Source organism: Petaurus breviceps, unplaced genomic scaffold, assembly GCF_028583685.1.
Source record: "Petaurus breviceps papuanus isolate PSGF00001 unplaced genomic scaffold, PetGlider_PUasm1.0 90556, whole genome shotgun sequence".
In the NCBI taxonomy this organism is placed as follows: Eukaryota; Metazoa; Chordata; class Mammalia; order Diprotodontia; family Petauridae; genus Petaurus; species Petaurus breviceps.
The window spans coordinates 1,959,368-1,985,366 of record NW_027187273.1 but is presented as its reverse complement, the minus strand read 5'-3'; the positions used below and the strand labels follow the sequence as shown (position 1 = coordinate 1,985,366).

The 25,999-nt window shown below is 38.6% G+C and overlaps 1 long non-coding RNA gene across 2 annotated transcripts in view; it reads right to left on the bottom strand.

Annotated features, from left to right (window-relative positions):
* Positions 1-25,999, bottom strand: part of LOC138142275 (uncharacterized) — a 151,215-nt gene that overhangs the window by 13,141 nt on the left and 112,075 nt on the right. Inside the window, exons 3-4 of one of the 2 annotated variants that reach the window (XR_011163391.1) lie at positions 5,912-6,060; positions 5,328-5,459 (exon numbers count right to left, since the gene is read on the bottom strand). The exons of the other annotated variant lie outside the window; for it this stretch is intronic. This is a non-coding gene — a long non-coding RNA (uncharacterized lncRNA). The remainder of the gene's footprint in view (positions 1-5,327; positions 5,460-5,911; positions 6,061-25,999) is intronic. 2 annotated transcript variants of the gene reach the window in all.

The following is a 25,999-nucleotide window of genomic DNA, read 5'->3' as shown; positions in this document are numbered from 1 at the left end:
AGATAGATAGATAGATAGATAGATAGATAGATAGATAGATAGATAGATAGATAGATAGATAGATAGATTGATAGATACACAGACACACACACACACATATCTACATACACACACATACATACAACTTGTAGTCTTAGAAAGCTAGTTAAAGCCAAGTTAGAGCTGTAAGTGATTTGTGCAGGGTCACAGAGTATTTTCAGTGGGAGAATTTAAGCTAATGTCATTTTGACTTCAAGACCATATCTCTACCCAGTAGGTCACATCGCCCATCATATGCCACATATGCAGTCAATGATTATTTTCTCTTTTCCCTCTAATTGCAACTTTGCTTATGTTTTCCCACTTACTTTTGCTCTTACCCTTTCCTACATCCACTGTAGTTGAAATTTTTATAATAACAGACACATCTAGTAGTTTAAAGAAGCAGCTAGGTGACATACTGGATGTAGCACTGGGCCCAGAGTCAGGGAGATTCATCTTTCTGAGTTCAAAAGTTGGTCTCAGGTACTCACTAACTATGTGACCCTGACCAAGTCATTTAACTTTATTTGCCACAGTTTCCTCATCTGTAAAATAAGTTCTGAGAAAAAACTGCAAACCACCACTGTATCTTTTTTTTAAAACTTTTTTGGAAGGGCAACTGGGGTTAAATGACTTGCCCAAAGTCACACAGCTAGTTAAGTGTCTGAGGCCAGATTTGGACTCAGGTCCTCCTCACTCCAGGCTGGTGCTCTATTCACTGCACCACCTACCCACCCCAAAACTAATTTTTGTTTTGTTTTGTTTTAGCTTTTTGGAGGGGAGAGGTAGGGCAATTGAGATTAAGTCACTTGCCCAATGTCATATGGCTAGTAAGTGTTAAGTGTCTGAGGTCAAATTTGAACTCAGGTCCTCCTGACTCCAGGGCTAGTGCTCTATTCACTGCACCACTAGCCCCGCTCACCACAGTTTCTTTACCAAGAAAATCCCAAATGGAATCACAAAGAGTCAGACACTACTGAAAATGACTGAAAAACAATAAAAGTAGTCTAAAATTTGCATGAAACTTTACATACATTATCTCATTTATAACTAGTAACCCTATGAGGTCAGTACTCTAATCCCCAATTTACAGATGAGGAAACTGAGGTTCAGAGAGTAGTAAGTGAGTTGTCCATGATTACAGCTATTAAGTGTTACAAGCAGCATTTTGACAAAATTTTTCCTAACTCCTGTTTGAGAACTCTATCCACTGTGGCATTCTCCCTTCAAAGCCCAACTCAAACACTATCTCATCCAGTAAGTATTTCCATGATTTTTCTAGCTAGAAGTTATATCTTCACCTCTAAACTTCTAAGTTGCTCCTGATATTCCTATGATATGTATTTTATAGTGTTTTCTATTGCACTCATTTGTTTACATGTCTTATCCCCCTGCTAGACCAGCTCCCTGAAGCCAAGGGACTTATCATATTCTTTTTCATATCCTTACTGTGCCTAGCACAGGGCCTTGTACATATGTTTGCTATATAAATGAACAGATACCTCATTTTTTGCCTGTGCATTTGACACTAATTATGCTACTTTTGGAATGTAAAACAAAACTGACTATCCAAGGCAGCAATGACAAATATTCAGTGAATCCTACTTTCCCACATGGCAAAATTGTAAAATGTTATCTCTTAAAATCTCATTGTACTTAAAAAAATAACAGCAGGGAAATAAGACACCACCAAATGGGAGCTGCTTATGATGCTAGTAAACAGGAAAAATGAAAGTGACTCTTGCAAACAATTGCATTCCCAGGCAAACACCAATTTATTTTGAATGTGAAAGAACTCAAGTTGAATTTGGCTCAGTAATGGTAAAATAAAATAGAGTTTATTATAATGGAATAAATGTATTTGATGTAGGAGATGTGGGTTGTTAAACTATATGAAAGGGATTGAAAGAGAGGGAATTACATTGCTTATTTTCATTATGGTTTTCTTACTCTGGTAATGTGTCTGTCCATCCGTCTGCCCACATGCTGGCCCTGTGCCTCTATACCATTTGCCATCATTTTATATGTTTAAGAAGCTGACATGAATGAATAGATCTCTTTCCACCCAGGGTCTGTGCTTTCCATTTGGGTAGCTGCCAGACACTGAATGCCCAGGTTATGGGCCATATGATCCAAATGATTATGCTTTTCATAGAATTGGGAGTATAGGTTAGTACACAATTCCACTCAATTATACTTCCTATAAAATTCTTCTTTTTATTAAAATAAGGCATAAGAACAGATCTTTAAGTATTAATTATAAACAAGGCAAAAACTTTTAGAACTAGATATAAAGAAACACAAATGCCTTTACACAATTTAAGGATAATATGATCAAAACAACTCAGTTCCAGAATTACGGGAAATTGACATCCCTTCTCCCTTCTCCGAATCTTCAAGAAGTTTACCGTGAATGTAGACAGCTAGATGGCACAATGGATAGAGTGCCAGATGTGGAGTCAGGAACACCAGAGTTTAAATCCAGCCTCAGACATTTATCAATTATGTAATCCTGGGTAATTCCCTTAACCTCTGTCTGACTGTGGTTTCTCAACTGTAAAATAGAACTTAATTTACAGGGTTGTTGTGAGGGTCAAATGAGAAAAGATTTCTAAACCATTTAATACAATACCTGGCACTTAGGAGGTATTTGTTTCCCCCATCTCACTGAACTGCACAGCTTGGTGATTCAAGAGTGTGCTTCTCACAGAGTACAGCAGGTCTGCTGATGCAGCCACAATCATACATATCCATATGCATAGGCATACGCATATAGATACACAAGGTATGTATCTATATGTATGTATGAATGTATGTATTGTGTGTATACATGCACATGTTTATGTATGTATGTATGTTGCTACATATTGACATCATATAGAGGTCACTCTACTCCCTGCACTTGTTTCTCAATGGAATTAGTGTACTCAGTGACGCTATTCCTCACAACACCTCCAGCTTCATGGCCAGCTCCATGAAAACACTTGATCTCCCAATTCCAGGCATTTTGGCTGGCTGTCACCCATACTTCAAACTCTTTCCCTCCTTATTACTACTTCCTGGCATCCTTCAAGTCTCACATAAAGTCCAACCTTCTGTGAGAAACCTTTCCTAGTATTCCTAAATCTCAATGCCTCCCTCAGAGATTATCTCCAATTTAGCCTACATTAGATCTTGTTTGCAAATATGGTAAATATTTGTATGTTTTTTCCTACATTAGACCATTATCACTGCAGGAACTGGCATTGTTTTTCTCATTGTTGTTGTTTCCCTTTCTTTGTATCCCAAGCTTTTAGCACAGTGCCCACCACATAGTAGAACATACATATGCATGTACACACATGCATGTGCACATACTCACACACATGTGCATGGGTGTGTGTTTTGATTTGATTTGACTTGATTTGCTGTGCTCTTTCAAAAAGAACAGAAACTCTTAGTATATGACTGGCAGAAAGTTCTGCAGTTCTGTTCTCTCATGGCCTCAGCACTAAGCTTTGCTCCCCACCGATAAAAAGTGAAAGAACTCTTAAGTCCTTTTTTTTAATCTTTGTAGCCTTTTCTTTGATTATTCCACCTTATTTAGAATTAGTTGTTTTTGGCAGGTAATACCACATTTTGATGATTTGCTAGGTGTGACCATGGCCTGAATACCTTCCTAGGTGTGACAGGAAGTATGTTCAAATTGGTTTAGAGACTGAGTCATGGTCTCTGGGGCCCATACAAAACCAAAAAATTAGATGGAATTGAAATAAGGAGACAAGCCAGGAGAGGGTATTCTAACCGTATACCTAAGAAGGAGCTATGTGTAGGAAGAGGGAGGAAGTACATACCCTAGCCTCCACCTTGATCCCTTGACTGGAGAAGGATCTATGAACTTTGGAATTCTGGAGAAATTGGGATTTCCCATCTTCCCAGCAGTGCCATGATTGGGTTCCAAGTACAGATTGGATACAGATTCAATGCTCCACGAAGAACCCAATAGAAAACCTATGCTGTATCTAAGAGGAATATCCAACAAAAGGACTTCTAGAAACCATTAATTACCTTTTTATCATCCATGCCATCCAAGCTTTTGACTCTGTATGGACTGGTAGGAAATTGTGTCAGACTTTGGGGGTTTATTTTGTATCAAATGTTTTTACTATGCCACTGTAGTAGTACGTTCCTTTGAAAAAGTGAGTCCAGCTGAGTAATTGACATCAACTGATTATCATGGTAGAAAGCGCATTGGTGAGGTCTCATGAATTCTCACACTAAGAGAAACACCCTCAACTTTTGATGGCAAATCTTAGAACTTTGGGGACCCAGAGCACAGGCCACAGAATCAAGCTCTTCACCATTCTGGTCATTCTTCCCTACACAATCTCCAGACTTTTTTTAAGAGACTAATCATACTTATTTTATGTGAAACTTAGAAACAAATATCAGAAATAAGTAAGGTATTTGGATTCCTTTGGCACAAAGTTCTTATGTTAAAAAAACACCATAGTTCTAGAAAGATTCTAAAAATCTCCAGATTCTTATCATCCTTCTGGAACCACAGGACTTAGAATTACACATAATACTCCAGATGGTGTATGATGAGGGCAGAATAAAATGTAACTATCCTTATTCCCATAACCAATTCCTGCTCTTAAAACAGCACAAGATCCCATTAACTTTTTTTAGCTGCTACATCATACTGCTGACTCATATAGAGAAAATGGAATAACAACAATAATAATTATTAACATAGAGATGATTATGTTAATAACAACTAGTATTTATATAGTGTTTACTATATGCTTACTATGTGCTAGGTACTATGCTAAGCATTTTGCAAATATTATCTCATTTAATCTGCACAAAAACCATGGAAGGTGAATGCTATTATTATCCCCATTTTTCAGTTAAGGAAACTGAGGTTGTGAGAGGTTAAGCACATTACTCCTTGTCACATGGCTAGTGTCTGAGACCAGATTTCCATGCAAGTGTTTCTGACTTCTAAACCAGTATTCTATCCACTGAGCCACCTAGATGCCCACTAGATAAGAATGCTTTTGGAACAGGCCTTCTTAATTTATGTATCAACAAAGCAGTATTCACAATGCCTACAGTAACTATAAATATGCTGATATGGTTATTAATCACAAAGTGTAACAAGCTCTCTACATGGGGGATATAGCTAGAACATTTATTCAAGTACCAGAAAACTGAGTCCCAAAACCAGAAAGTCAAAGCCATCACAGTAGTTATGAAGTTAGCACACATAGCTAACGTAGTAAACACCCACATTCTCAATCCTTCAAAGCAGAACAGGCTACCTTAGGCAAGATCCTCCTCTCCTCACTCACAGCAACTGCTCAGGATCCAAGCAGCTTGCTCCCAGAAACTCTGGCCCCCTGCAGTCCCCATCCCCAGCAGTCTTCAGCAGGCATCCTTAGCAGAAATTCTGGCTGGATCAAAAAAAAAAAAAAAAGGAGTTTGGGCCACAGCCGGGCTGCTTCCAGTCACCGCATTGACTCTAGTTTGGCTCTGGCTTCCTCTTGCCCCACCCATCCATTTGAAAATGGAAGATCTTCAAATCCCATAACCATTATATTTGGCACCAAGATCTTTCAAGTCCTTTACTTGGCAAAAATACATTAACAACACATTTCATTACATAGGTTAATAGGAGTTTTAGGAGTAACTGGTGTCAACAGAATTTTACAACAATATAACAATGATAGCACACAATAAACACAGAAAACAATATTTTAGGGTGGGGCTTGAGCAAAAGCTCTACATCATTACCCCCCAAACAAGTGGGGTCTCAAGATCTTGCGGTAAGGGGCAAAGGTCCCTTCTTTCATGACTACTTGCTGCTGAAATTGGACATAGAGGCTGTCCCTGTCCCAAGGGGTACCATTTGAGATGTCAGTTCTTTAGCCAGCATTTGGAATGTGCTTGATGCCAGGTCCAGGGGTGACACATCACAGTTGTGGGCAGGGGTGACATCCAGATTAAGCTATCAGGCATCCACAGGTGGAGGGTACCAAGCCTGCAGAAACAAATCTAGCAAAAAAGGTGAACAGACAAAAAGCCAAGAAGAAGCAAAGAGACAATAACCAGAAACAAGTTAGATATAGGATCAGCCATGCTACTAGAGTCCATGAGCCCGCTATCGTAGCCTCACTCATGGTAGAATATATGAGTTAAGGGTACAATTTTGTAATCATCTTCTCCAGAATAAACAATAGTTACAGTGTTATCCCTCCCATGTGCTATAATCTCTGCAGCCTTTGGAACATCATCTAGCTTCTGTTTTACCCATATTTTAGCTCCCAATTTTATTTTATCAGGAGAACCAAATCCTTCAGTTCTTCTGGTAGTTATTTTGGAAGAAGGGTCACTTTTTACAAGTGGTATTGTTTTACAAAGAACTTTAATCACTTGATCATATCATTTTTATGAACCTGTATGGGCCCTTCACCTAAATTATGGAATGTCACAATGTTTTCTCCTTGAGAATTAACATCTATTACTCCAACCAATACATGTATTCCTTGAGCTGCTAATCCTGATTTGGGTAAAATCTGTCCAAAGTGATTTTTAGGGATTCTTATGCATATTCCAATGGAGATTTTTCTTATTTCTTTTCTGTCCATCCAAAAGTCCTCTAAACAATGTAAATCATACCCCACCAAACTAGTTATTCCTAGGTATGGTTCTGGGACATCTGGCCTCAAAGTCCAATACTCAATATTTGGGATCTTATGTGTTTTTGTCTTCTAATTTGTAGATTTGGGGTCATCATTCTGGCTAGAGGTGTACTTCCTCCCAATGGTCTATTATTCAAATTACCTAAAGCCAGGAACAAATTATCCTTCCAATGTAGATACTAATTATTAGAACTTAACTTCCTTAACTATTCTTTCAATAATCCATTCATTCTTTCAATTAACCCAGAAGCTTGTGAATAATATGGAATAGATGCAGTTTATAATTGTGAAAGATGATTTTTTTTTTGTATATGAAAGTATATACATTCATTCTTATTAAATGTCTTATTAGATACAGGCCACTGCCTTGCAAGATTCTTTTACATGGTGATTCTGCAATGACACACATGGTGGAATTTACAAAATTTCTACACATGGGTAGGGGAGATTGTAATGGAAATGCAAATTTAAAGATCTTCCCTGCCCCTAGGCTAAAGTGCACCTGGAGACTGGGGTGGGAGGCTTGTTTTTCAGTTGATACTTTTTGATTGGCCAGTGGGTCCAAAAGGTTGTTACATTCTCTGAGCCAGGAGAAGGCTATATAAGCCCTGATGTGTAGCTTTGTTTTGGGACTCACTTTGAGAAGTGTTCTGTGATTTGATCTGAATTCTGGGAAGCCGTTGTTGAGAGTCCCCCGGCTTTGAAAAACCCAGATTTGGAAACCCAGATGTTGACTGGGTATGGATGTAATGGTTGGACAGTTTGGAAATCTGTCCACTTGATCTGTTTCTGTCTTGATAATTCTACCTGTATGCTTTGAAGTTTGGGGTGCTGACCTTTTTCCCCTGAACAAGGTAAACGATATATGTCTGACTGATTAAAGTAAGCTTGTTAACCCATTTTGAGTTGCTTTCCTTTAACAAAGCAGATCCAAGAACCTGTATGGGTGGCAAATCCTGAGGACGCTTGGGGTGCTTGCTGCTACAGAGATGTGTGAGAATATAGGTGACAATATATTGTGTCTATACATAAGACCTCCTCAGAGCAAAAGTACAAATGACTTCATTAACAGATTTAAATAAATTCACACATAACAACCCCATTATAACTTACTATAGGAAAGTAAGATATTTAAAACATATCCCTAAACTTTGATCATAGGATTATAGATTCAGAACTGGAAGAAATTTAAAAGATCATTGAGTCTAACCCTTTCACTTTTCAAACAAAAGCTAATAAGCAATTAAATTGCTCGGAGTGACACAGCTAGTATTGAAGGAAGTATTTGAATCCTGGTCTTACTCACTGCGAGCTCTATCTACTATGAATGTTTGATATCAGAGCTCTAGTCACCAACTCCCTATGTTGTCCCTCATTGCCTCTGTCTGGAACAGAAGCCTAGATTGAAGAGGCGGCTCATAGACCTGCTCCATTCTCAGAGGCTCATGTGGTCTGCAAATCTTACATGTCCTCCCACTCAGTGTGGACTTTGCAGAGTTTCCTATTTCTCCACTAAATACCTTTCTGAATCTTACCGGCAAATTATGCTCTGAAGATATTTGAGTATATCTATTTGTGGAATACACAAGGTGTTAAGGAAATCTGTATCTAAAGCACATTTGTGTTTTCCATAAGAAAGGAAGACATAACTCTTTTATATTTGCCTATTGACTTAGCTTGGCCTCTGGCTATACTGCTGTTGGCTCTGATCCTTCCAGCTCCTAGGAATTGAACCAGATAAAAGGTTGGTAGTATGTGGATTGGAGACCTCAAGAGAAACACCTCAAGAGAGAGATGCTGGTTTTATTTATACTTTCTTTTTTATTATGAGATTAGCACTCATCAGCAAAGATAAACATCCCAATACACCAAGGACAAAAATAATTGAATGTGAAATTGTGGATTTGTTTATAGTTTGTTCTCTTTAAAGTGTATACGTTTAATAAACTAGTTACAAATTCACTCTTTCTATTTGCATCCTATTCTCAATTTTTTGTTTTCTTCTATGAGTTTTGTTTTAGTGATGCTCATTTCTTTCTCTCATCTTTATCACTTTACCACTAATTCACTCCCAACTTCTCTCATCCTTTTAACAAATCAGTCAAATACTATGTAAAAAATTGTCACCACCCTGGACATGTCTAAAAACATATTTCTCATTCTTCACATTTGTTCTATTATCTCTCTCCTAGAGTGTTAAATCACTGGTCTTTCAAGTTATAATAGCTCACTATATTACTCAGAGTTCCAAAGTCTTCCAAAGTTGTTTGCTTTTGTTTACATTACTGCAGTTATTGTGTAAATTGGTCTCCTGGTTCTGCTTATTGGAAATGCTGACTATTTAAAGATATTCCCTATAGTTTCACTCTTGAGGAAGAGTAATAATAATAACTCACTTTCATGGTAGTTTCAATTTCCACATCACTTTGAAGTTTGTAATGCTCTTGCCGCACACATCTGTGAGGTCAGCAATACAAATTGTAAGTCACTTTTACATATGAAAAAACTGAAAATCTCCTATGGTCATCTAGCTAGTAGAAAAAAAGCTAGGAGTTAAACCAATTCTCCTAACTCCAGGCCTAGAATGATTTCTACCACACTACCCTATACTGAAACACAGAATTTTCTACTACTCATCTATTACATGTAGTTGGGAATAACTGACTTTTGAGGCTAATTTCCTGGGTCATACTAGGAAACAGAGAATAAGGAGAAGCAAACCAGTTCCCTATGCTCCTGATTCAGTTCCATTCAGAGTTAGAACCTTGAGAGATGTTGAAGAAACAAAGCTGGACTTCAGGAATAGCATGAACATGTGGGCAAGACCATGTGAGATGGAACAGGACAAAGGCAGGAAGATAGGAAGGAAATCCAAATGGTACTTCCAGATAGATAGGATTGGAAAACCAGAAAAATGTTCATTTGGATACTATGCTGATAGAGGAATCAGAGAGGGTTACAGCCTTGTTGCTGGCAATCTCCTATTCAGCATTTTATTGTGACTTGAATGGAAAAGGTGCATTGGTAGAAAGAACCTGGAAGATTGGAACTTTAATCCTGCTCTCTAATAGTAAAATGGAAGGATTACTACTTTGTCACATGAGCGTGTAGGATAAGTATTTTAGGGAGAGGAAACTCTACTTTTGTAATGTAATGCCAAAAGAAAGGCAACTTCCCAAGGTTCAGAATACCAGCATAGGTGCTCTCCATTTTATTCAGTAAAAAACCCAGAACAGAGAAGATCAAAACATGACATCATTCAAAATACAGCATTTACTAAGTGTGATTAAATAATCTCCAAGTACTACCCCACCCCAGGACCTTCCAATCATTCAATCAATTACAAAGTCCCTGTTCTAAATACTTCTCCACCCCTAGGCTATACCTTCATTTGGTCCACCACAAAACCCCTCTTCTCAAATGGAGATTAGTTTCCAAACACAGGTAAAGTACCTTCATTTGTCAATCACAGAGCACAATAAGGTCAAAAGTTCCCCACCCCTGGATCACAATTGAATCTACCCCAGAGTTACATCAAGTTTAAGCACAGCACTTAATACCCAAATGGAGGTCTTTTCTTCATCTTGACAGGAGGCAAATTCTCAGCAATCTTAGTTCCTGGGGAGACAAGGCTTAGCAAGGCCATAAGATACATTGCCAGTCCCTTCATGAATTTATCCTCTGTCTGTAGAACAGTCCTAGAAGCCCTGAACACATTAGCAAAGCCCTCTCCCAGGATTTCTGTAAACATACAACAAGAAAATCCTTCTTCAGGGCTTCTGAACCAACAGAAAGTCTCCCAGACCCCTGCAACAACAGCACTGTCCTTCACCAGTGGACAGTATTCACTCTGTCTGCAGGACAGTCTCCAGATCCCTGCAACAACAGCACTGTCCTTCACCAGTGGACAGTATTCACTCTCTGTCTGCAGGACAGTCTCAGGAGCTCTTAGCCAACAGCCAGGTTCCAGGACTTCTTCAACAGGACTGTCTTTCACCAGTGGACAAATCTGGCAAAATAACATCAAAACAGACAAACAAAGTACCAGCAAAACAGCCATGTCTCCTCAGTCCTTGGCAGCTCAGGGGGCAGGTCTCAAAAGTCCAGGGCAATTCAAAGCGGCCACCAGCAATTCTCTTAGCCTCTCTCTCTCCACGAAGTGCTGCTTCCAAAAAGATCTTCTGCCTCTCTCTTGTCTCTCCAAATCTATGTCACCAGCTCCTCCCAGTTCAGGACTTTCTTTTCACATCAACAAGTCCATCCCACAGGTGGGATTAACAAGCTCTTGGTTTTAACACAATCAATTTGAAAACCAAGCCAATACAGGGGAATCTTTAATTGCCATTACTATCACAACTTTTCACCCTTGAAAACTTGTTACCTAGGGGCCCATGTTCATATGACTCTTGCTTGCTTTTGGCCCCATAAAACAGTTCAATTTGGTATCATTATCAAATCTATCTAAACAGAAGGAGCCCAATGTACATTGGCCACTACTATTGATTTTTCCAGAACAGTTTTTGTACATAAGATGGATTTTTGTTATTTTTTTAAGATACTAGTTCCCAGTATCTATGGCCACAACAATATACTAGTTCTCAAGACTTCACATGGTAAACAATCTCACTGAGTTTGTGCAGTGAGATATAACCTTAAAATAATGTAAACATTTGAGTTTAGTTGTAAACAGCATACTGTGTGTGCACTATGCTGAATCATTATGATATTGCTAAAGTTAATGTCAACTTGTAAGGCTACTGATAGCAAATAGCCTTCTTTGTCAATTACCTTATAAATCAAGTGGGCGCTGGTCAATAACTGAGGAGTGGGAATGAACAGATTTAAGGGAATGTGAATGTGTGCATGCCCTGACCAACCCCCATCAAGGCTTAGGGGGGAACCCCCAGAGGAAATGCACAAGTTGGAAAGCTTTGCATGTCTTAATTGGCACCCATCAAGGCTTGTGGGGGTATTTGTGAATGTGTGTTTGTCTTGATTGGTCTCCATCAAGACTTATGGGATCTTGTAGGAGTTGTAATTTGCTCCTTCCCCCTCCCCCAAGAGTAATTAAGGAAGCTGTAGGAATTGTTGCTCCCATTACCAATAACTCCATTGTCTCCGATGCTGTCCTGATTGCTTTGATCAAGAATAAATTTGCTAGAGGTTGGAGTCCAAAAGTTCCAGTGACTCCTGCCTGACACATGGAGTAATTGGTGTTACTGGTATTAGCTCTCCTATAATTTTCTATTATACTTAAAAGTCTCTGCCTAAACAATTCTTAGGTATCCATCATCTTCTTACTGGAGCCCATGGTCACATCTAAGGTGAGAGCTTCTCAAAGAAATTAGGTAAGTCTGAGGATCTGTTCACATGCTGAGTTCCAGTAAGATGAAGGAAATTGCAATTTAGAGGGTTTGTTTGGTCAGTCTGTGGTTTATCCCCCACAGTAAGACAGATGTAAAAGGTCAGTCTTTGAGCTCACTGTTTTCTCCTTCCATAGAGATTTTTGGACACAACACTTGTTACCTTTGCCCAATTTCAGGGCCCTCTCTGTTCATTTGAATTTTAATTTTGGTGTTGCAGTGCCCAGGTGTTAAACCTACAGGAACCTAATGAAGCAATAAGAAAATCAAAGCCCACAGCCCCAGCCAGGCACAGCTGCCATAAATTCAGGCAGCTCATATTTCAGGAGAAGCTAGACTTTCACTCAGCCAAAACAGGTGCAAAGCAAGCTTGGGACCTTAAGTATTAAAGCAAGGAATATAAAGATTTTCCTTCAGATCCAGAGCAGCCCATGCAGAATCCTCTTATTAAATATTGGGATACTAAAATAAATCAGCATTGCTTTGGGAAAAGAAATCTTCACATTTATCCTTAATTTACCTTTAACAATGTTTTTTTAATTACAAAAGCATCATATATTTGATATTTCCAAGTATAATGCTTGGTATAAAGCAATAAATCCATAAGCTTTGATTTAATACCTACTGTGTTCCAGACACTGTGCTACGTTGTAGGAATATAAAGACAAAAATGAAACCATCATCATCAAGAAATAAGAGCTTAATAAATGCTTGTTGATAGAATAAATGTTGTTGTTTGAATGTACATATATGTATATGTATAGGTTCATGAGATAGATACCTACTCTATGTGATTTAAGGGATTCCAGATGTTCTCCTGCCCAAACTGTCCCTTCTTTCATACCCTCTTCCTCACTTCCCCCACCCTGACCTGATGTTCTACATTATTAAGTTTTAAGATCTAATCTTCTGGTAAAGTATAGCTGGAGAAAGGAGAGTGAGGTATAATTCCTTCATTAATAATCATTGATATTGACAGAACCAAGATCATAGAATATCGAGAAGAACTCAGAAAGACCTTAGCTTAAAAAGGCCAAGGTCTCCCACTGCATCCTGGGCCATGCCCAGTTGTCCTAATCTATGTCTGCTCATTGAACCCAGATGCCTCTGGGAGAGAAAGTGAGGCTGGTGACTTTGCATAGCCCTCCCTCACGGCATTCCCATTCACTTGCAAGTTATGGCATCATCGTCTTGATGTAATGGTCCTCTTCAAGAATGAAAGACAAATCTCAACTACAACCTCACAGTCTGAGGGAGGGAGGGAGGAAGGAAGGGAGGCATGGGGACAGAGAGAGAGAGACAGACAGACAGACAGAGACAGAGACAGACAGACAGACAGAGACAGAGAGACAGAGAGACAGAGACAGAGAGAGACAGAGACAGAGAGAGACAGAGACAGAGACAGAGACAGAGACAGAGAGAGACAGAGAGAGACAGAGACAGAGAGAGAGAGGAGAGAGAGAGACAGAGAGAGAGGGAGGAGAGAGAGAGAGAGACAGAGAGAGAGACAGAGAGAGAGGGAGAGGGAGAGAGAGAAAGAAAGAGAGAGAGAGAGACAGAGAGAGAGGAGAGACAGAGAGAGAGAGAGACAGAGAGGGAGAGAGAGACAGAGAGACAGAGAGAGAGACAGAGAGAGAGACAGAGAGAGAGAGAGAGAGAGAGAGAGAGAGAGAGAGAGAGAGAGAGAGAGAGAGAGACTGTGTACTAGGACAAGAAGGGGTCCCATACCCAGACAAGTACACCATGAGAGGGACAAGTGAGAAATGGCATCTTTGTTGTTTATTATCCAGTTTTAAATTAGAGATCTAGGGTGGATTGATGAGGGGATGTGCCTTCCTAAACTCAGCAGTCTCAAGCTCTAAGAGTATTGTATACTGAGAAGCAAGCAACCAGAGTAACTCAGACCCTAGGCACCCAATCTGAAGCCTGCAGAGAAATAGCCAGGGTAGCAATACATGTCCAAAGGGAAAACCGCAGTTTGGTAACTGAACCAGCAGAGCTTCCCAGTTAGATGCTACTTTATTGTTGCTCCAACACAAACCTAAGTAAGGAACTTGGAAAGCTCAGACCAGGAGAACAGTGACCAGACTTTGCCTGAAACCATACCACTTTGGGAGTACTCAAAGATTTCAAGTCCCAAGCTTGAGTTGCTTCTGAGATCTTGGAATAACATAACCCTTAATATCCCAAAGTGTCAGCAATAGGACCAATCCACACCTTCACTACAGAAGTACACAGAGACCGATCATAATTTCATGTCCTAAGTAAGAAAATAGGATGAAAGAATGAGCAAACAAAAAGAGAACCCCATCATGAAAAATAAAATAAATCCCCCCCTTAATCCACCTTCCGACTAATTTCCCCCTATCCCTTCTCCTAATTCCATATTATTTCCCTGTTAAGTGATCATAACACAAACATAAAAGAGAATGATTCCCACACATCTATAATTGAAGACTCAAAGAAATATGCAACTTGGGCACAAATTCAACTAGAATTCCTAGAAGAAATGAAGCAAATTTTTTAAAGAGTTAATTTTTTGTCAATAAAATGAGATTTCTAGAGGAAAAACATGGAAAATAAATGAGAGCAATAGAAGAATTGGAAAGGGAATTTATAGTTTGGCACAAAATAATGAAATCTTTCCAAAGCAGCAAACCCCTGAAAATTAGAATGGACCAAATATAAGCCTATGATTCTGTGAAAGTCAAAAGACTGAAAAAATAAAAGAAAATGTAAAAGATCTCATAGCATAAACAACTGACATGGGTAATAGATCAAGGGAAATAAATTTTAAAATCACTGAGCTACCTGGATGTCATGAACAACAAAAGAACATAGACATCATATTTCAGAAATCATAAAAGAAAACTACCCAGGTCTCTTAGAAATAGAGGACAGAGTAAAAATAGAAAGAATCAACCAGTTACCTCTTGAAAGAAATTCCATAATGACAACTCCCAAAAATATTAAAATCCAGAGTTTCCAGGTTAAAGAAAAACATTAAAAGGGGGAGGCCAGGTAACACAGCGAGTAAGAGCACCAGCCCCAGTGTCGGGATGACCTGGGGGATCAAATCCGGGCTCAGACACTTAGATTCCACCCAGAAACACCTGGCCGTGTAACCTTGAGCAAATTACTTAACCCCAATTGCTTTAAAAAAAAAAAAAAAAAGAAAAACATTAAAAGCAGACAGAAAGAATTCACTTACCAAAATCTTCAGTGAAAATCACACACATTTTAGGAATCATCATAAAAGAGTACAGAACTTGAAATACTTTATTCCAAAAGACAAAAGATATAGGTTTACATTCAAGAATTATTTACCCAGAAAAAACTGAGTGTAATTCTGAAGGGGCAAAATAAACCTTTAATAAAAGAGAGACTTTCAAACATTACTGATGAAAAGACCAAAACAGTGTAGAATCTTTGAGGTTCAAACATAGCAGTTAAGAGAACATAAAAAGATATATATGAATGAATGATGCTAAAGAACTAAACAATGATAAACTGCTTACATTCTAATTAGGAGATATGAAACATATGTCCCTACTGAAATCTATAACCATCAGGAGGAGTAGAAGAAGCTTAATTAGATAGAAGGCCTGGGAGTGGTTCTTGACTATTTTAAAAGGACAACATAAAGGGAGGTGTAGAGGAATTCACTGGGAGGTAAAGGGGAGAAAGATTAGCAAAAATCATCTCACATAATAATGGTCTGAAAGGACTTATCTATATGAACAAGGAGTTGGGGCTAACACTTGAATCTCACATTCTGCTGAATTGGTCAAAGGAGGGAAGAATATACATAGAGAGAGTTGGGTACAAAAAAGGCATTGCATTCAGCAAGGAAAAGTAAGGAATTATAATGCCATGCACAAGCATCTTTCCAGAAGAATGGTACTGTGAACAACTTTTAAGGTTCTGATTGCACAGTATAGTGATCACTCTATTTATTCCATAACAAATCAAAGTAAAAGTTTCACAGAAAATCAAGGTACAGCATTCACAATATTACACCTTATCACAGAAAATCACAATATAATATTGACAACATAGTCTCAAAGTACAAAAGTAAAAGCCTTCCCCTCATGGGGCAACTGAGTTAACTCAATCAGTCACCAGTAACAATCATCTCAAAGTACAATAGTCAAAATCTTCCACTCATGGGGTACACTTGATTAACTCAATCAGTCACTTATTCAGCAATCAATAACAAAGTATCATACACAAAACCCTCCACCCCTTAGGTCACTAGTAAACTATAATTCCATTATGACTCAGTACCCAAGGAAAGGTCTTTTCATTTTGACTTGGGGCCTGTTCTCAGATTTTCTGGATCCCCTTCCATGGTCCCAGATTCTACCTGGATTCACTAGACTGTCACCTACGTTCAATGGCAGACAGTTCCCAGTTCCTTGTCCAGCTCTCTGAGGAAGTTCTGCTCCACACTGGCGTTCACAGGGTCTGGTCCATGTCAGCTCCTTCACCATTACTGCTCCAGGGAATTCAAGGCTCAACCAAGCCGCAAACAAAGTCTCAGCATCCCAGTCATGCTTCAGTCACCTGGGCTCCTGGCTCCTGGCTCTGGGCCAAAGCTCCAGCACCACAAGTTCTCAGGAAATTCTGGCTCAGTTATCCATTCTCCCTTCTGTAGCTGCTCTGCCACCAGATCCTGGTCTCAAGAAATTCTGATTGTGCCTCTCTGGGTCTTTTCCTTATATACACACAGCATTAGCTTCCTGTTTCAGCCAATCTCTTCCTGTTACATCAGTAACAGGAGACAGTAGTTCATATCTCTGTTTCCTCAACAGAGGCTTGATCAGTTACTAAGTGCTGAGTACCTGCTATTTTTGCCAACACAAAGGGATCTTCAAATTCAAAATTACATTACCATTAAAGGAATGGGGAGAAGGAAGAAGGGGAAATTAGAGAAAAAGTAGAATAAGAGAGATTAATCCTAAGTAAAACAAACTCTAAAATGTATAATAGGGCGGTACTTATATATTGTGGAATGGCTGAACAAGTTATAGTATGTGAATGTAAGGGAATACTATTGTGCTTAACAAAGTGTAAAAGGATGGTTTAAGAGAAATCTGGGAAGATTTATACAGACTGATATAGCATGAAATTAATAGAACCAGAAGAATAATTTATACAAAGACCACAAAATAAGTAAAAACAATTTTTAAAGAATTAAGAATTCTAATCTTTGCAATGACCAAACATGATTCCAGAGAACAAATGATAGCACATACTACAAGGGAGAGGTAATGGATTCAGAGGCATGTATATTTTTTTAACAAGGTCAGTGTAGAAAATTTCTTTGCTTGATTATGTAGGTATATAACAAGGATTTTAATTTTTTTCCTTCTCAATGGGTGAGGGTAGATTAGGGAGCGGGGGAAAAGGCAAAATTTTGCTAATTGAAAAAAATATATATGCATTGTATATAAATTTTAAATAATCATTAAACTTAAGTGTGGTTTATTTTCTCAAATAATTATATTTAGTGATAGAAAGAGCCAGGTCTGGGAGAGCTTGAGATACAGGACAAGTTAGAGTTCCTTAGGGAAGAATAGAATAGGTCTACAGAATTATAAGAGCATGGTCACCAGGGCAGGATCTGTTCATGGAAGAAGCTAAGAGAAAGGGAGCCAGGATATAAGGGGAAGGGGCGGGGGGGAGGGGGGAAGAATAGTAAGGAAAAACTCCAGAAATCAATTGCCCCAGGTTTTGAGGTGTTCGTTTCTACAGCTGCCAAGAGCTATCCCTAGTATCAAATGAGGCATTTCAAATGCTTTGCATTTCTAAGTAGCTCTGTCTTTGTAACCACAGAGACAATTTTATGAAAATTATGAATCTATGACTTAGCTTTAGATCTAGCTTAAGAATAGCTGATGGGAATGGACTCAAGGACAGAACAGTTCAGGACCCAGAGGAGAGCTCAGTCTCTGAGGAGATGCCAAGTGGATGGACAAATAATTTTCCCCAATATATTCAGATTGTCTACTGTTTAAGTAGCAGTGGCTTTGTCAGGTAGTTGGAGTGGAATCCAGAAATAACCCAAGATCGTCATTTCAATCAAACTACCCATGTTAAATGTGACAGGAACTAGACTTGTGATTTTAATGGTAGAAGTGATTCCCAAAGAAGGAAAACTCCCTCCACCAATGCAAATTGTCACTTTCTCTAAAACCTAGATTCTTAGATAGTTGCCTAGAGCACAGAGAGATGAAGTAACTTTCTTAGTCATGTATTTAGTATGTGTCAGAGGCAGGACTTGAAGCCTGGTCAGTTTTCTATCTATTTCTTATGCCAAGATGCCTCTTTACTGGGTTTTATAGTAATGGTAATATTTTCACACTATTGTGCTCTTAATCTTTCTAAGCAATTATGCATTTATTTTCTCATTTGATCTTCACAATTCCCCTCTGATGTAGGGAAAGTACTTGTTTTTAATTTCCATTTTACAGAAGAGACTTAATTGTCATGTGATTTGTTGAATGTCACATAGGTAATGGCAGAGCTTACATATAGAACTGATAAGTAAGTGACCCTTTTTTCAGTTTTAATTTATTAACAAACCAAAGACACTAAGAAAAAAGAATACTGTACATGAACCAGTGGACTATTAGAGTTTATTTTGGGTTATATTAAATTTAACAAGTTAATAACAAAATTATTTTTGTCCCCTTCTGACCTTTTCTTTTTTGATTGTAATGTTTTGTTGTTCTTTCTTTCTCTTTCTTTCTTTCTTTTTCTTCCTTCCTTCCTTCTTTCCTTCATTTTGCATTTCTTCCACTTCCCACTAACCTACCCCTTAGTAGAAATCAACCCTCCTATGAAGCAAATAAGTATAGCTAAGTAAAACAAATCATCTTCTTGGTCATCTTTGAAAATTTAGTTCTTATTCCTTCCTCTAGTTCAATGGTTCTGAACCTTGAATCCATGAACTTTTTTTGAAATGACAATTATATTTCAGTATAATTGATTTCATTTGTCTTACTGTATATTGTCTGCATTTAAAAACATTATTCTGAGAATAGGTCTATGGACTTCATCAGAACTTCAATGGAACAGGCCTCAACAGACTGCCAAAGTTGTCCCTGACACAAAACAGATTAAGAGCCCTTGTTATAGTCCTTCACCTTCAGGTGTAGAAGTCTTTCAAAGTCCTTTTATTTTATCTTATTGTAATGATGTCAATTGTTTCCCTGGTGCTGCTTATTTTTCTCTTCTCTAGTTCGTGAAAATCTTCCCAAGGCCATTCTTTTTTTTCCCCTAAATACATCAAATATTTCCTTTTTTACTATATGATAACATTTTACTGTTTTCACAGAACACAATTTGTTCAGTCATTTCCCAGTTGATTCTTTGCTTCCAATTCATTTACATAATAAAAGTTACTGCTATGAATATTTTTTGTTAACTACGTATTCTTTCCCTCTGTCTTTGATTTTTTTTTTATTATATAGGCCTAGTAGAGATATCAGTAAGTTAAAGGTTATACATAATTAAGTAACTTTTGGGGCACATTTAAAAACTTTTCCAGAATAGTCAAACCAAATCATAGTTTAATCAAAAGTGTATTAGTACTCCTGTCCTCTCCCAGCTCCTACAACAATCATTATCTTCCTGTTTTGTCATCTTTGTCAATCTGGATATAAAACTTCAGCATTGTTTTAATTTGCATTTCATGATTTAGTGCATTTTTTTCATGTAATTGTTGATAGCTTCAATTTCTTCATTTTAAAACATCTTGTTCTTTGAATCTATCAGGGTGTGATTTTTGTCTTCATATGAATGACCTCATTCATTGAAGGTAAATAGGGGACAAAAAGAGCATATGGCAGTGCAAAGGGACAGGACTAACACCCATATTTAGGTCTTGAAGTGGAAGTAGGTTCATCAAAGATTAAGGGGGAAATTTCTTTCTTTCCCCTTATGGAGCTTTAATTTGATTCTCTTCTAAACAAGATCAAACCATGCTAAACCATCCTTTCCTTCCAACAATACCACACTTTCCATCTTTGTGTTCTTTTTCCTCCATTGTGATAGAGGTGAGGGAGAAGTAGAGAGAAAGAGAAGAGAAATGGGCACATTTGGTGAAAGAAGACCATATTCTGATTCCCTTTGTCTTCACTTGTCATTGGAGAACTATTAGATAAAGTCTTGTGCGCAGGCAAAGTAAGTGTCATCTGCTATTAATATCAAAATGACACTGAGAAGGATAACCTATTAAGCCTTAACAAATTATGAACTGTTCAACTACGGGATTACTTTCCAGATTCTGAAACTCCCTGACAGCAAGAGCCTATAGGAAAGGAGCATGGGGCTGGCCAGTTCTGATAATAGAATAGATGGAGCAAAGGTCCACAGAATAGATATTATCTGGGGAAATGATCTACAAAAGGGGAGGCAAGCAGGAGGATATAATAAGAAAACTCGGTATCTCTTAAAGGTGGAGTGAGGAAGGGATATAGATGGGAGAGATGGATTTTGCAATGTCCTGATTTTCATATAAGTTGACCCTATTGTTTTGTTTTGTTTTGTTTTGTTATCAGAGAGCAAATTAGGTTGTGATGGAATGATCAAGAGTCTTGCAATTTGGAAACAAGGATTTGAAAGTCGGTTCTGATGTGTAACCTGGACCAAGTCATTTATCCTCTGTAAGCCTCACCATCCCCTACAATATGAGGATAATATTTGTACTGTGTACCTTGAAGGCTGATTGGGGGGAAAATATGGGAAAAAAGCTTAAAATAGCTACATGCATGATGGATTATTATCCTGAGTTTTTGCCAGATCTAAATGGGATCATAGATTTAGCTCTGAAATGGATCTTAGAGATCATCCACATTCAAGTGGAATAAAAGCTCCCTGAGGGAAGGTTTTGTTCTACATGCCTAGCTCAGTGCCTTGAAGAGAGTAAACATTTAATATATGTTTGAATTGAATCTCTTCTAGTACCCAGATTTTGCCAATGAAGAAACCAAAGACCAGAGAGAAATAAATGACGAATCAGGATTCAGATCTAGGTCTTCTGACTCATATCTAGTGTTTTTGTCTTTATATTCCCAGTACCTAGTACTTATCTGACAAACAGTAGGTGTTTAATAAATGTAATTCTTAAGTCTTCTGAAAAATTAGATTTCTGTGAGTTTTTCCGTCTCCTTCATAAATGTTTGTTGAAATGAATTGAATGTTGTTGTCACAGTACCACATCAGAAATATGCAATGGTATACTTGACTATATATCCTTATGGATTTATGGTTATATATCAACTCTAAGTGAACAAATAAAGAATCCCACCAGGGAAGGAGGCAATAACACTCACTATTTCACTCCCAGAAATCAGTGGACAAAGCTGGGGACAAAAACACATCCCATGGTTCTCAGGAGACTGTTCTCAGGCAACATCAGCTCCTAATTTTTCTGTGATCTCCCAACCATGACACTAGGAGCTGATTATTACCCACCCTTCTCTATCAGAAGGATGGACACTCTTTGAGCTGGTCTTGAATTCTTTGACAGAAATGAACTGTGACTCACTTTTATTGAGATACCCCACAGCATCATTATCCAATTTGAACACTTTTTCCTCTGCCTTGGCTTTGCCTCTATTCCCAAAAGGAGAATAAAATGGTCCAACTGGCCTTTAAGACAAACCGTAAAGCAGCCTGACATATTTCAGGCACTGATGGCACTCAGCACCTGATATCACATATTGCAAATCTGCTGATGCCAGTCCTCTGGCCTTTCTCTATTCCTGGCTCAGGGCCGATGGGCTGGAAGTACACATCCTTTTCAAATTATAATCTCCCTCCTTTCAGGAAGCCAGTCTCCCTGTGTTCAAAATTCTCTGTTCAATAAGGGAGTTATGCCTATGTATTCAAGAAGCTAAACAAGTGAGGGGTTCATATTTTATTTCCCCCCCACTCTCACATGAAGCAACAGGATTATAAATCCCCATCATCAGATTTCTGATCAAAAATTTGGTTTAATAGCATACAATTACAGAGTCCAGCTATCCCTTCGGAATTACCTTTGGCAAGAGTCAAAACTGAAGATCATAGATGTAGAGATCAAAGTGATCTCAGGGGTCATCAGGTAGAATCCTTACATTCCATAACTGGGGAAACTTTGACTAAGGGAGGCTACGTGACTTGACCGCAATCTACAAGTAGCAAGGTTGTAATTTGAACCCTAGGTCCTCTGAGGCCACACAGAAAGAGAATTTGTGGTTTCTCCTGAAACCCACTCAAGAGTAGTGATCTCCACACTCCCAGAAAGAATTTTCTTGTTCCTCAAATCAATTCTTCAGGGGGCAGAGCCAAGATGATGGAGTAAAAACAGGAAAATGTATGAGCTCCTGCCCCAATCACCTCCAATACGTGTAAAATATAACTCTAAACAAATTTTAGAACTACAGAACCCACAAAGTGACAGAGAGAAACAAATCTCCCACTGAAGGCAAGCTGACAGGAAGGGTCTATCTCACCGAGCTGGGAGCCAAGTGCAGTCCCACATGAGCTGAGCAGACCCAGACCCAGGGCAGCCCCAACCAGCAGCACAAACTGGCCAGAGCAGACTTTAGGAGAATGAATCACCAGTAGCTGTGGTTATTTCCAGACTTCCCAACACATAAATACCAAAAAGAAAGTAAAAGTGGAGAACTCTGTTTGAACTGGGTAACAGAAGAGCATGATCTGGCCCCAGGAGACCAGGACAAGAGGTGGCAGAGGCATGGAGGCTACAGCTGATGCCATGTGGCTGCCTCGAGAGCTCCTGGCCTGCAGATTGTGAGAGGACCAAGTCACCATTCAGAGGGTAATTGCTCTTGCTTTGACCTGCTTGGATCTGGGTCACAGTCTTGGGTGGTGGTCCTGGTATGAGAAATGACAGAGTGCCAGAGCTTATGGTGGCCATAGAGAGGGTGTCCTCCTCAGCCCTCTGACAACATTTGTGTAAACCCCAACGATTTGGGACAAAGTTCTCTCCACCCTGGAAGCAGAGTTCTACCATGGCAAAGAGTTCAAAAGTCAAGTAATTGTGTGGCAAGATGAGTAAGCAGAGGAAACACAATCAGAACATAGAATCCTTTTTGGGGGACAAAAAGGATCAAAACATGGAACCAGAAGAAGTCAATAAAGTCAAAACTCCTGCTCCAAAAACTTTCAAGAAAAATATGAATTGGTTACAGGCCATGGAGGAGCTCGAGAAGTATTTTTAAAATCAAGTAAGAGAAGTGGAGGAAAAATTGGGAAGAAAATCATTTCCTCATGCTACTGTAAAGTCCATTTCTCTGTCCTCCCATCTCCCAAATAGAAAAAAAAATTATACTTCTTGCTGGAGCTCCCTAAAATAATATAGCTCCTTATCTTGTTATGTCTCTATTTTTGTCCCCCTATATAACTCCACTGCCCAGCCCAGAGATCCCAAAGAAGATATATACTTCCCTTTTTCTTTGTCTATTCTTTTCTGTATCTTGGATGTTCTAAGAGGCAGAACTTCCTCATGCATCCTCTTCTTATTCCTCCTTCTTCCTCACTTGGGTACAGTCTGATCCTCTGCCCAGAACTCTTTGAATTCTTTCCCAATCAATAAGGTGTTGGATAAATATCACACCTCTTGGCACAGATTTCTAAGCTAGATGTGCCATAAGCTTCTCTTTGCCTACTTCTCTTCCAAGCAACTTTTCTTTCTGGACTCTGTATGCATTCAGCACAGTTCACATTAAAAATTTATTCTGTAAAGGACATAATAGAAGGTGAATATACCCATTGATCTCTGTAGTCAACAAGCTTCTTGTCTAGTTAAGGAGATAACTAGTGCCAATGAAAGAAGTAGGGATTGTAGATAGTAGTAGTCTTGGAAACAAGGAGACCTAGTTTCATATCTCACCTCAGATACTAGTTAACTATGTGATCTTGAGAAAGTCATTTAACTTCTCTGGGTCTCAGTTTCCTCAACTGTAAAATAGAACTAACAATCCTACTTTAAAGGGTTGTTATGTAATATAACAAACCTTAAAGAGCTCTGATCAAGGCATCCAACAAATGATGGACCTGGAGGTAGAAAATGCTTATGTTTAAATGGGTGGGAGTTTGGGGGTTGAATTCAATGGCCTCTAAATTCCATTTTAGTTTAGAAGATATTATCTTATGAAATTTATGATTCTAAGAAACAGGAGCCATGTGTAAGTAGTAACTAGTTTGAATTGGTTAGACCATAGGTAGTACAGGAGTCTAAAAGAGACAGAGGTATGATAATACATGTTACCAACCAACTATCCAGAGGGGAAAACTACCCTGGACACACTTGTAGGTGTTACCTGCATTATTAACCTTTCCTTCATCACTACCTTAAGTCTAGACAATCAACAAAACAAAAAATCAAATCCTGATTTGAGGCATTTGCTGATTTCCCAACATGTAAATGCTCTCACTGAAAATTTAAGAAGCAGATCTCATGAGTCATTTGGAGCTACTTAGAGCATACCCCTGAGTAGAAATCATCTCTTACTGACTCTCTGTGTGACTTTTAGCAAATCAGTTGGTGGTGTGGTATAATGGAAAGGGCACTGGATTTGGTGTTAGAGGTTCTGGGTTAAAACCTTTACTCTGCTACTTGCTACCTATGTGAACTTGGACAAGTCCCTTCATTTCTCAGTTTATGTAACTATAAAATAAGACTATTAAACTACTCTAAGGTCTGTTCTAGTTCTAAATCCTATCATCCTTCTTCATTTGTATGTTTTTTCTAAGGGGAAAATATAGCCACAGCCTAGTACATTAATTCTAATAAACAGGTGACCAGTTGCAAATTGGATGGCAATTGTCTTCAATGTCTCTTCCTTCCTCTTTCTGCAATCTTTCCTAGCTATAGTACCACCATCCCAGAATTTCTATGCTCTGCTCTTCTGCCCATACAAATGCTCAGGTATTCTCCTTCCTTGGCAGTATCCCATAGTTCAAACTTTTGTTTTCACCATTCTTTCTACAACACTTTTTGGAAGTTCCTCCACATACCTACCATCACCATCAAATATTTTTCTTACTGTCATATCCTATTTCTTAATTCTTAGACTATCTTTAATGGGGAATGTAGTTTTTTTTCTTTCATTCAGAGTTACTCCTGAAAATTTCCTGTGTGGGAATATATATATTTATATTCACCCAAGCAACAAATGATTAGAACCTTTTCTCAGGGCAGTTTCTGTTGAGGAAGAAAGAGATCGTGAGGGCACTGGGTTTTAAAATGGGTCTATGGTAATATCAAGGCATAGTACAGTGGATGAATTAGTCAACCTGTGTTCATAAAGATCTGGATTGGAGTCTCTCCTCAGACACTTAATTAGCTGCATAAACCAGCAAATCTTTCTCACTTTCATTTTCCTGAGGTTGTATAGTAGTACAAATCTGGAAGTACAATATAAATATTATCGAGGTACCTACATGGTATAGTGGATAGGGCACTATAGAGTCATGATAGAGTCATGAAGGCCTGAACTCAAATGAGGGGAGTAGAACTGGTGGCATCTAATTTCTATTCTAACTCTAAATCTACTATCCTATTAGCTGTTATAATGACAGGGGATGTGATTGTGGGTGAGAGTGAATGGGAATGGGGGAAGCTTCACTAACCTTAAGCGCTCAGCAACGATTCTTAATTCTTGAAGCAGCTTGTCAAGTGTAAAACATTCAAACAACTGATAAATTTTCTGCAAAATTTGTGTCTTCATAGTTAACAGTAAATTGAAGCTCATTCATCTTTGAGTGAAGGTAAACAAGTGCTTTCTCATGGAGTATGGTGGGGCCAAGGCCAGAAATAGATCTTTGTCTACTAATCAGTGACATTTTAAGGGGAGCCAAGGATCCTAGTGGGTACTTGATTGACCTCAGAGGACGCTCAATTCCCTTCCT